Source organism: Crocuta crocuta, unplaced genomic scaffold, assembly GCF_008692635.1.
Source record: "Crocuta crocuta isolate KB4526 unplaced genomic scaffold, BGI_CrCroc_1.0 scaffold235, whole genome shotgun sequence".
In the NCBI taxonomy this organism is placed as follows: domain Eukaryota; kingdom Metazoa; phylum Chordata; class Mammalia; order Carnivora; family Hyaenidae; genus Crocuta; species Crocuta crocuta.
In genome coordinates, this window is record NW_027531285.1 from 2,873,207 (window position 1) to 2,886,361 (window position 13,155).

Sequence of the window (13,155 nt, forward strand, 5' to 3'; positions counted from 1 at the left end):
ATCGTGAGATCATGACCTAAGCGAAAGTCAGACGCTTAACTGACTAAGCCACCCAGGCGCCCCCTGAAAGTTTTAAGTAAATAGCAGAAGAGGGGAAGATAGGTAGTTGGTAAACTGGGGTCTGAAGTTGTTACCCCATTTCCATGTCAGCCACCATGACTTCCTATCCCAAACCAAATTCAAGACAGAAGGGAACTATTCTACTCTTTATTTTGCTGATTAATGATCTAGACAAGGGACAGAGAAAGGGGGTGCCACCACAAGTGGTGAATGCAGGGCACAAATTCATTCATTCTAATGTCTCTGTCTGAGGTACGATCCCTAAGACCCCTATCAAAGGGTAGAAGGTAGCTATATGGACTCCATTTGCTTCTAGACCTTTTCCAGAGCTTCTCTGTCCAGCTTTCACTGACAAAAGATGACAAAGCAAGCAAAGACCAAGGTCACAGCACCTTCAGATTTCCAGACTAAGTGTGGTTCCATCAGAGGTGAGCTGTAGCTTTTTAATTCATTCTTAAAGGAGCTGCATGTGATTTTCTCCACATACCCTGCGGAACCACACAGGGGTGATTTTAGCCTGGAAATTAGAACACCACAAACTCTTCCACCAGCCAGCAAGGCATATTTGAGGTACTCACAAAACTTTAAGGTGAAAGCACAGAGCAACCAGTAGAGGTGGGTGCTCTGAGGGAGACCATGCCTCCCTGCACCTATAGGCATGGACTGCTGGGTGTCTGACCTGTTGGGACAGAGGGATCTGTTTGAGACCTCATACCTCTGTTGGAGCACTTACACTGCAGCCCTCTGAGATGCTGCAGGTCTGGGCTGCAAAATGCTGGAAGTGCCTATCAGGGCAAAGGCTTTATTGGGACTTCTTCATGGCCAGGGTAAGAAAAGCCAACATGCATTTGTTGGATTGGGCTATGAGCTCACTTCTTCAGACCTCCATAGCCTTCAGAAAAGGCTAGGTCCTAGGGTCTAGCACCCGGTCCCATCTGAGCTGTCCCTATCTCAGCCATCTGCATTTATATGACATTCTGGAAAAGGCAAAACTATAGGAACAGAAAAGGATCATTGATTGCCATTAAGTGTGTATGTGGGAGGGGAGGGGGGTGACTATAAACTGGCAGTAGAATGGAATTTGGGGAAATGGAGCTGTTCTGTATGTTGATTGTGGTGGTAGTCACAGGGCTCTATGGGTTTGTCAAAACTCATAAGTCTGCACAATCCAAAAATGAAGTTTTTTGTAAGTAAATTTAATTTTTTTAATGTTTTATTTATTTCTGAGAGAGAGAGAAAGAGAGACAGCATGAGCAGGGGAGGGTCAGAGAGAGAGGGAGATACAGAATCTGAAACAGGCTCCAGGCTCTGAGCTAGCTGTCAGCACAGAGCCCGACATGGGACTCGAACCCACAAACCATGAAGTCATGACCTGGGCTGAAGTCGGACACTTAACCGACAGAGCCACCCAGGCGCCCTTTTAAATTTAAAAAGAAAGTGTACTGAAATCTATTAAATTGTTTTCTATAAGAGATGGAATTTGGAAAAAATAGTTGAAATTATAAGATAGTTGAAATAGTTGAAATAGAATTCATCTATCTTTCTCATACCTTCTAGGAAAATCACTTGTTTCTATATCATTATAATTATTTTTATTAAATAATTCTTGATCATCTTCTTAAAAATGAATAATATAGTTATTATGGCACATGAAGAATAACAAAGTTAAGTACAGTGACATCCTTGTTCAATTTTAACAGGAACACCTTAAACATAATTTCTAACCCCCATAAAACCAATTTCTACCTTTCTCTGACACAACCCTTCTCAGCTAAAAAGTTGTTAAGTAAAAGGATATATGTACATTTTTTTTTCATCAGAGAATACTTGTGGTTTACCCAACTCCATCAGTGGAAACTAATCATGTTCACATACAAGATTGTTTACTATAAAACTCGACCATCTTTGTAGTTCTTACTCACATCTGTGTCTCCAGAAGCTCCAGCCTGTTCATGTGTTTAGTAGCCAAAGACCTTTTCTCCCTTGGGTAGAAACTGCAAATTTGCTAGTTAATTAGATAATTTGTTTCTCTGCTTTGTGAACAGTGCTCATCTGTTCTTCCTCTTTCCTCAGATTCATGCTGCTGGATTCTCTTCCCATTTGAGTGTCTGCCACCTCCCCCAAGCCCCAAACAAGATGGTCAATTAATTTCCTAAAGATTTCTTGAGTCTGTGTGTGTTTAATAAAAAAAAAAAAGGTATGAAAAAGTATCTGGAATACTTTTGAAAAGATTTCTCTGACAGAAGTAACAGTACCTTTTTTTTTAATAAAGGAAGTTTCCAGTTAGTATGTGGAGACAAATATTGTTACCTAAGGTCAATTTCAGGTGATATCTCTCAACCAATTAAAAGGAGCACTTGTGAGTTCTAAACCAGATATTCCTATAGGAATATCCTTACAGTTCTTCTGTTTAGTCAATAGAAACAAAATACTTAAAGGTCTCCCAGCTAGAACTCCTTCTCATCTTGTCTCAACTCATTTAGCAGCCCATTAAAGAAATAATTTCACAGTGAGATTTATAAAGGTAGAAATATATCAGAAGCTTTTCATATTCTTTAAACCATAGTTTTTCCTTGCACTCTTCTCTGAAAACTACTTAAACTCTATGTGAATATTTAGAGACCTGTTCTTTCATGAGTAACTGACCTGTTTAGAGACAAAATCATTTGTCTGGAACACAATAGGGTAATTTTGGTTTGAGTTAATAATTACAGAAACTGAAAAGCTATTTGTGAAAACAAATGACCCAAAACATCACTGAAACATCCGAGAGACTAATTTGTGTTCTACCAATCTGTATTCTTTCCACCAGCTTCAGGGCTCGGATTATATTTCTCCCTGGCCTCAGAATGCGTCACTGTAGCCTTGACTACAAGGGAGCCATTGATTCAGAATACAAAGAGGGAATGGGGACGATCCCTGCACAAGTGAGTCCCTGAGCTGGCTTTACATCTCTTCTGGAACTGAGCAAACCAGAACTTGCCAAATACTTTATGCTTCTCTAAACTCAATCTGGCATAGTTCTTCATAGTGTATCATTCCTGATTCAGCAGTTTGAGAATACAGGCTGTTTACAAAACTATCAATGTGTAAAAACAAACCTCCTACAACAATTTCAGCGTATGTTCTTTGATGTTGGATGGCATGATGGCAGATTAGAAGATATTTAACCAAGCTTCAAGGCTCCTTGGTATCTCAGTAAATTTTTGAACTGAGATTATATTCCCTGGCTGTGAGGGAATGTAGTCCTAATTACCTACCATGGATAATACATTTAAAAAAACATTTCAATATGAGCTTACAGAATTAAATAGTGAGAAATATATGGGGAAGACTCAGAAAATGGGAAAACAGGCATGATTTCCCACCATGTTTCTAGTGTCTTCTATTGGTTTTGCACTGAATTTTTTCACTTCTGTGGATTTCTCAGATCTGAAACTAAAAGCCATTAATATCAGCTTTTATTCTGAAGTAAATAATAATAACTTTCCCAAAAATATTATGACAGCAAAATGAATTTCCAATGTGTACAGATATCTTAAGATTAATTTATGTTGATATCTGGTCACTGTCAAGTTCCTAATCCAGTTTTCAAACATTCAGAGCCTGACATCTTCATAATGCCATTTTGTAAACCGCTATGGTTACTGTGTTTTATCATTATTAAATATAAATTTACTTAAATCTAGAATGTGAGTCTATAATTTCACATTCGGTGATCATATTACAATGATTATTTTTTAGCCCAGCCTCCCCTGACTTTTAGATAAAAATATGAGCAGCCCTTCTTATGCAAGATAATTCATGCCTTTTCCCTGGCCCATACATTGTGTTTGTTTTTTGTTTGCTTTAACTGCATTCACTTTATACAACCTTGATAAATGCAACTTCTTATCAGGTCCTCTGTTTTTTCTTATCATCACATTCCTTTGTTCTTTATGTACATATGGATAAAATAAATGAGTTCCCAAGTTTGTTTCCTTTCTTTTTGTCATACTAATTCCTTCTCAGACCTCACATTTCTTTTAAGCCAGCTTTGGTCACCTTAACATTTCTAGGGTCCACTAATAATATATTTCTGTCTTCTGGTCTGTAGTAACAGCCCCTTGTCTTTGAGTGATTCCCATCCATTCTCTGTGCCTTGTCTGGGTCCCCTTTGGAGTGTAATCCCCATGGAGAAAGAATATAATTAATGCTGTATTCATCAGTAGCAGCTATGACCATAACACTCAAAATTTTAATTAACTTGCAGATGATTATATTAATATAATTCTATTGAAACTCTCTTAGAACATATTTAATTCATTTTAATCATTGCTGAAGTAAAGGGCATCAGTAAAAAGTTGATGCAATGTTGATAGCCTGAGGGGAAATTCTTTGGAACAATCCTCAAGGTGCTCTTATGCCTCAGAACACATAGTCTCTAATGTTGCTAAGTCATTTCTATTCTGGAAATACGCCTACTAAGCAGTCAGAGCAATATATTGCATATACTCTCATGTTGTACAGACCACGTATTAATGGGTAAATATGCAAGCTGGTGTGTAGGTAATTCAACACAGACATTATGTAATTATTAATCAGAATTATGTACTTTCTTCTGTGTGACACTGAAAATCTAAAAACCTAATTATTACTTACTGCTTTCTCTTTATATAAAATAATAAGACAATCATTAAAGACTCATAAACCTTTGATTTTTCACCTTTGAAGGGCATGTACAATATCACAAATGTCACCAGACAGCTCGTGTTCTGTAGCTAATGCTAATAGAAGGCAGGAGTCTATTGGCAAATCTGTCCTTGAATTCCCTCTGAAAATGAAACTATTCTCTTTTTGTAAAATAATACATCTCTACCTGAAAGATAATTTGTGTTGTATATCAAGAATTCATCTAAAAAGGTCATTTCTGGGGACACTCCATGAACAATCCTTTTTTAAATTTCCTGTGTAGTAATTACAATCCTGCTGAACCAAACCAATTTTTATAAATATGTAAGAAGTAGAATAAATTCAGAGTGTTTAAATTATTATTATTAATATTAAATATACTTGAGCTTTCCATTTCTATAAGAAAACAAAAAGAATTATTTTTACTAAATTCTGTGTAATTTTGAGTGCTTGTGCTAGACCCTGGGATTATGGCCCTCAGTGAGGGAAGTGTGGGAGATTTTGCCTTCTGGGAGTTCACAATCAATCAAGGAAAACACAGTAAACAAGTAATCAGGAGACTGCTGAATGTTATAAGTAGGGGAAAATGGACAATTATAGGAACATATGAAAATATGATTTATCTTGAACAAGAGGGGATCACCTCATGACCTAGAAAATGGTCCATTGTGGCTGCTGAACCTTTCCAGTCAAAGTGCCTGAACAAACTCATGCCACATAGGCCAATTTGATCATGCAAGAGCCAATATAGCTCTCTGCACTGGTTAGAACCTGGAGTTCTGGAAGTCCAGAGTTTAGTTACATTTTGGATCACTTGACTTCTCGCATAAGGAATCTCTCTCCTTTCTTTCTCCCTACCCTGGCTGGTTGCCAAGGTTTCTAGCAAAATGTGTGAACTGGAAATTGGGTCTGAGAATACAAGTGACTCACATAAACTCTTCTCCTTTATTGGCAAGTAAGTCTCAAAAAAAAAAAAAAACAAAATGTCCTGCTGATTGAACCAGTAGCTGCATTTGTATGTGACCCTAAAGTCTATTATTACTCAGACATACTTGAAAACATCATTGAATATAAATAGGAAATTGAGATTTTGCCAGTTTGTTTACTGAAATGCAATTAAATATTTGGAGTGAGGGAAGAAAGGATAATTTCATGGAATCTAGAACCAAAAATTATGTATGTTAAAAGGTACATTATCTTTTAAAACTATGATGGTGTCTAAGCAAGAAAATGAAGGTAGACAGGCTATAATAAAAGCTTTTTGAAAATAGGCAAGCACAGTATTTCCTTATATAGAGTAGGCAATCAAAAACATTTGTAGATTGAAGGAATAAATCACCACAGAGCTGAATCAGTGGGCTCAAGTTCTTGAACATTATGAAGAACCAAACGTGCTTTCTAACAGGCTAAACAAAATCTAACTGTTGGCAAGATGGCATTTTTCTCCATTTTTCCCTTGACAACCTCATTTCAGTGGGCATTTCAGCTTTCAATTCCTCCTGTGCAGAAAGTGGTAACATGACAGGATCCTTTGCAAACTATTTTCTTAGACCTCGGTAAGGTTACTGGCTTGAAAGAATGCACACAGCAACCCTGACTGGGCATGAAGTAGCAGCAGATGCCTGGTCAACCTCCCAAACAACACACTGCAAAAAAGAAGGAACGAAAAAGCAGCAAATAAAGGAAGAAAGGGTTGCTTGCTCTTACTATGACACTCACATTCCCGTCTTGGGTCCAGTTGGGGTCTCGTGCTCTGTTCAGTGAACTGGAGGGTGCCATCTCCCCAGACTTCACTCTTACTCCCCAGAAGCACTGACGCATCCTGACAAGGAGGTACATCGCTCCATGCCTTTCGATCTAATCAGATGACTACAGAAAAATCTAATGTGTAATCTTACCTAGAAATGAAGAATTGTCCACATATCATTAGAGCTGTATAGATGATTCCAAAGGAGTAATTGTGGTGGGATTGAGAGAAGGGAATGCTGCAAGGAGAGTAGGTTATGACACTATTCCACAGATGCTGGTGTGAGTGACCACAATATTTTGCATCATGTTACTCCTCCTACAGAGGGTTATTTCTAAAAAAAACATTTAAATGACTATTACCCTCTTCAGACTTCTCTTTGGAGAAAAGCAATCAATGAAATGTCCAAGCCTCACACATCTTTAATAGGAGATTTCTGTTACTGTGTGACCATCTGTGTGCATGCTTCCCGACAGGAATTGCATCTGACAAAACCTGCCAAACAGATAACTTGATATCATCATTATATTCCAAATAAATAGGCCCCTGTTACTTTTGGGGGTAATATGTCTTTGGAGTCCGGGCCAGATCAGGAGGGGTGGAGCAGATGTTCAACAACTACTGTTAGTACCACACATGTCTTTGGAGTCCTATGACCCCACCTGCTTCCTCATTACTCCTATGATGACGGAGACTTTGCAACTGCTTAGTTCTAGTCTCTCAGATTGCACATATCAAGCATAAGGGGATCTTTCCCTGAGGGTTAGCTCTTATCACTCCATGTAACCACTGGTCTGAAAATACTCTGTTCTTCTTATAAGGCCACCAATCCTATCAGATTAGGGCCTCATCCTTATGACTTCATTTTACCTTAGTTACCTCTGAAAGATTCTATTTCTAAGTATAGTCTCATTAGGAGTTGGGCTTTAACATAGGGATTTTGGAGACAATACAGTCCATAGAACCTTCCTTGTGTCTTTATTGTCCTTCAAATCCAGTGTTGCATTCTTCTGACTCTTGCTAAGTTTTCCACAGAAATGCACTTATTTAACATCTAAACACTAGGAGGTAGGGATGATGACAGGCTAGGACATGATATTAGTGTTATTAGCAAATAGCAATCAACTCAAGGGTATTATTTCTTAACATAAAGAATATAAATAAACTAATATCAGCCTAAGAACATGCCCCCTCTCCTGCATTTACTTCTGTTAAATCAAACAAATTAAAGTCAGGAAAAAAAAAAAGATCCAGTGATGGAGAAACTGTGGGTACATTACTGATATCTAAACTTTCAGTCAATGAGCAAACCCACAGCCAAATACAACAGTCTCTGCCTGTAATCTCAGGACCTTTATTCCTCAAGGTAGAATTGATCAATAAGTAGGTAAGTATGCTATTCTATTTTCATCTCAAGACATTTTATTTCCTAGAGTCATCAGAAATTTAATTTTAAATATTTTATATAGTGGTCAATTGATATAAGGGAATACCTTCTCATCAATAAACACAATTATGATTTGACTAATTTAAATTCCATTTTTCTAATAATTTAGAAGTGTGATTATTGCTTAACAAATTTTACAAAAAAAGAAGAACACAACATTACCGTTGGGAAGATTCACAAAAGGTAAATTTCACTTCCTGAGGTTTGTGCCAACAGTAAATACAGTTAACAGCAAACTTCTTGCTAACTAACTTAATTTAATGAGGCTCAAAAAATAGAAAGCTAAATCATGTACACCAAATAGGTGTACATGATTTAGGTATACAGTATGTTTTGTATAAGAAAGTATATTTTGTAAGCTCTTCATCAAAAAATGTATCAATAATTGGTATGTGAGGTTTGTTACGCTGCCAATATGGAACTGGAAACAGAAGTATCTGCCTCCATGACACTATAATCAAAACTTTTCCATGGTGCGTATTGGAGATCTCCAGAAAAACTAACTAATGTCTTCTTTAGCTAAAAGTCATATTCATAGAGCAAATGTATAGCCATTTTTTTAAACATTGACTCTCTCTTGACCCCAGACTGTGGAGAAATAAATGTAACACCACTGTATCATGAAGTAACTGCTATTTATTTAATACTATATATGTATATGTATATATATACATACACACATATATACACACAAATATGGATATGTACAGATATACAGATACACACACATAAATATATGTATATATATATATATACACATAACTTAATTTTCTCAACAACGATATTGTGTAGGAATCAATCATTATTCTAATTATCAGCTGAGGAAACTAAGACTTGTCAGTAAGAGGCAAATCTGAGACCAAGGTCTGATTAGGTGAGTTTCCAAATCTAAGCTTCCCATTTTTCTTCAGTGCTTCCCACTATGCTTGTTCTGGGCTCAACAATATGCTAAGGTCCATGGAGGATTTAAAAGAAGTATAAAGAATTATCAGTCTCCTGAAGAAATTTTAAACTCTGTTCTGATAGCAAGACAAATATAATGAAACTACAATAAAGAATTACAATAGCTAAAAACTTCTGGATGCTTTATGTCAGGCACTCTTCTACATTCTTCACATGTAATGATTCACTTCATCCTTATAACAGAGGACTGAGTGATAGTAATTATTCCCACTTAACAAATGAATGTCAAACAAGTATTAAGTGGCTGAGTTAGGATTTGAACACAAGCAGTCTGACCCCAAAACCCATAGTCCTATCCACTACAGGCAGAAGGCTTTGTAGGATGAATCTGGAAAAAGATCTAATGGATCAGAAAAGGATGCTCTGCCCAGCACAAGAGAACTTGATCATGATAAGAATCAAGTCCCCCACCGCATATTCTGACAGCATTGGAGGGAATAGAGGTGGGGGGGAGAGGCATGCATACGCACATCAGGGAGAGATTCGGCAGAGAAATAATAGGTTTGGTTCTTTTCTCCCTAGAAGCCAGATGTTGGCTCAGGGCCAGAAAGGAGGCACAAGTTTCCTGACCACCGCTGAGTATACGCAATTTAATTTCAAGAATGTTAGAGGTTGAATATGAGAGCAAAGACACCCCAGAGTTCAAATGTTAGCTGGGAAATAATAACCCTAAATGGTTTCCACAAATGAGGTTTAAAGAAGATAGTGACTACCCAGAAATACAGTGTATATCCCCTTGGGTCATTGAGTTATTGTTTGTAAAGTGCTTAGAAGGGCATGGCACACAGTGAGCTCTCTATCAGTGTTTGTTGAATAAGACAAATGGATATCTATGCTAGGTGGACAGACAATGTCTCAAACTCATCATGCTTCTCCTTCCCTACACTCACTTCTTATTTAACTCTCATGATTTCTCATGTGCATCACTGAAACAGCTCCTGTGTGGCTCCTGACTTCAAGGTAGGGAGGGGCAAGGTACCCTAAATAAGAGGAGAATGGACAAATAGCTCTAAAACTAAATAAAAATGCGATGAAGAAAACCCTAACTGCCAAGCAGATGTCACAGATAGTAAATGCTCCGAGTTCAGAGGAAATTGAAATCTCTGTGGGCAAAGTCGTAATAAATTTACAAAGGATGAAATAAAGAACAGAATGAGAAATGGAAAGAACATGGAAGAGCCATTTCAGAATACAGAAACAATGGTAGAGAACATTTAGAAGCTGGAAGCTTAGTGATTCCAAAACCTAGCGAGTCTTGCAAGGTTTCTGCTCCATGAAGCTGCTACCTCTTATATTGTTAGTTCGGGTCAGAAAATGTACACTACAGGTGCCTAGGTGGCTCAGTCAGTTAAGCATCTGACTCTTAATATCAGCTCAGGTCATGATCTCAGGGCTATGAGATGGAGCCCTGTGAAGGGCTCTGTGCTGGGCGTGAAGCCTGCTTGGGATTCTCTCTCTCTCCCAACCCATAAACCCCTCCCTCTGCCCCCACCTCTAAAAAAGAAAAGAAAATGACCACTAATTTGTCAATGAGATGAGTATATTGATTTCCTAAGAAACTGATGTTTTCCCATGGTCTTAAATGCAGCCCCTCCAATCTCCCATTAGAGTAAATTATCTTTTATATTGAAAACGAAATCTCAATTCCTTGAGCCTGTCTTTACTGTTTTATGTATGCATATTACTGATCCACCTAGTCTCTTGGGATTTCTGTTCCATGTTTGCAGTCATTTTTAAGTTAAGAAAATTATTTATAATTTAAAAGTATTTTATTTGTTATGTGGTCTCTTTGGGAGGAATAAAAACTCTTTTCTATTTCAAAAATATGGCTTCTTTTTCCAAATTTCATCCATGGGCACCTGTTCTTCACTCGGTTTCCTGCAGTCACAATAATAGAAGCACTTTATGTTCTCTGAGCTGCCACAACGTGGGCAAAGCTATTACAGATTTTATTATACTCAGTAGAAAAAAAAATAAAGCTTTTAACATTCTCTGGTATTGCTTTTGCAATTTATAAAAAGGTTAGTGAAATGGCAGTCTGAAAATGTTCTCACCTTCCACCATAGGCAGTAAATGTCCATGGGGGAAATTGACATTGGTTTTGTGGCAGATCCTAACTCACTCAGTGGAAATGACACTTCCAACTGGGTTTTCCCTGGTCAATTTGAATTCTCTTGCTCCTTCAGAATGCTTTAAATTCTTCCCTTCTTCCTACTACTGCAACTATCTGTTTAAACCTTCAGAAGTTTAATGTTTTTAAATTTTATGTGGCTCTCCAGAAAAATATGAACTAGTCTTCTATTCTCTCCACATCATCAGCTCTCATGAACTGGTGTTAGGCTTCAGTCAATCCCTTGGGGATTCAATAATTTTGATTTATTTGAATCAATCCTCTGCTTTTACCAAGTGACTCCATATTACACTAGTGGAAGAAATGAATTTGGTTTTCCTTGCTTTTTCCTTTTCTGCTTGTCCCCACTCTTACCTCCAAGCGATGAAAGATGTTCCATAATATTATCTTTATGTCAGTATATATCTTGATATTACTTTTTAAACTGTTTTTGCTCCTTTTGAAACTAAATGCAAACAGTACATTGGGGCATTTTCTCTTTCCTCTTGGGGACTGTGAATTCCTCCTGAGGACTTCTGATTCAGATTGAATCCTGGCCCTGAGAGAGCATGGACCCACATAAGTCCAATCAGATCCTCACTGAGCTGGACACCTAGTTACTGCCTGAAGTAGCCTTGTAGCTGTCCTCATTAAATGCACCCTCCTCTTCTTCCAAGCACTATCTAGAAACTAAAGGTTCTAGCCACTCACCCTTGCAGCTAAGAATGGCTGTGGGACTAAATTTTTCACCAATGGAATATGAGCAGAAGTGATGTATGCAAATTCTGCCTCGTTTGGTTAGTAGCAAATTACTCTCCTTGGACTTGTTTTCTTACTCCTTTTTGCTGACTAGATACAAATATGCCTGAGATGCAGCTTCAGCCTTCCAGACAAGCCAGGAGCCTGAGAAAAGAAGAAAAATGATGGAAACAATGTGTCCCTGCATAACCATATAGAGCAGAGCTATCCCACAGCCTCCACCAAGTAGACTATTGTGTGAACAGGTAGCAGCGCCTATCTGTCACAAGCCACTGTATATCGTATATTTGAGTCATTTTGCTTTAGCAACTTAGCCTTTACTCTCACTGTTCGTCTGAGCCAAGGCAGATTTACTCCCTCTCCTCCCACACCTCCCACATCACAAACAAACCTTGTGGATGTGGAAAGGAAAACATCTCTGCTGGCCTCTGTAACAGTCATTCCACATGCAGCCCCATTCAATCAATGGTTAACGTGTGTAAGTATCTGGGCTAGGCATTGTGCAGGAATGGATACCAGCCTTACCTGCTCAGAAAAGAGAAGAAAATATGCCCAACAGGAGGGATCATGAAAGATCTCAAAAAGGATGTAACGCTGGATTTCATAGATGGAGATAAAGGAATGGAAATCCGAAGCAAGAAGGAATACACTAGCAAAGAGACAGAGGCAAGAAAATTCTCAGCTTGGCTGCAGCATGATGGGAAGGAAGAGAAAGTGGAAGATACAATGAAAAATATATAGTTAGACCTCATTTTTGGAAAAGTAGCAGAAAGAGGTCTGGGACAAAGTATGGCGAGCCCTAAACGACAGCCTTTATAATTAGACAATGGGAAGACATTGAAATCCTCTGCAAATCTCATAACCCAACCAGGCCTAGGCAAATATTCTTTTCCTCTTTTGATTTGAACCGACTTCTGTTGCTAGCAGGTGACAAGTGAAGGGATTCATTTAGTGAACTACCTTGAAGATACAAGGCACTTTGTAAGTTATTGAGAGTAAAGCACTAATGTTATTTTCAGTAACTTAGTATTCTCATGAGAAAGCCAACTTTTTCCATATCTGTTTTTTTTTTTAGTTTGATCAGTGAATTGTTAAGCTGATTAAAATGTATTAGAACTATCAGATTTTATCTATGCATTTAGTGTGTGTTTTTCTTTGATTGGTCACACTGTGAAATCAAAATGCATGCCTACATATTTGTAACTAGCATACTTGGTTTTTTAGATTGCATCTTTTAAAACGTAAGTAGGAGAAATGTAGAAACTACCTATTTATTTCGGTTTGAAATATACCATCATCAATGGTGATGGGTTTCTTTTCTCTACCGCTTGCAAAACTAACTCTTTATTATTTCTCCATGAAGTAATGTGAATAGGGGCGCCTGGGTGGCTCAGTCGG

General features: G+C 37.8%; 1 pseudogene; it reads right to left on the bottom strand.

Annotated features, from left to right (window-relative positions):
* Window positions 1-351: 351 nt before the first annotated feature.
* LOC144237663 (protein JTB pseudogene) lies at window positions 352-720 on the bottom strand (annotated as a pseudogene).
* Window positions 721-13,155: the final 12,435 nt, after the last annotated feature.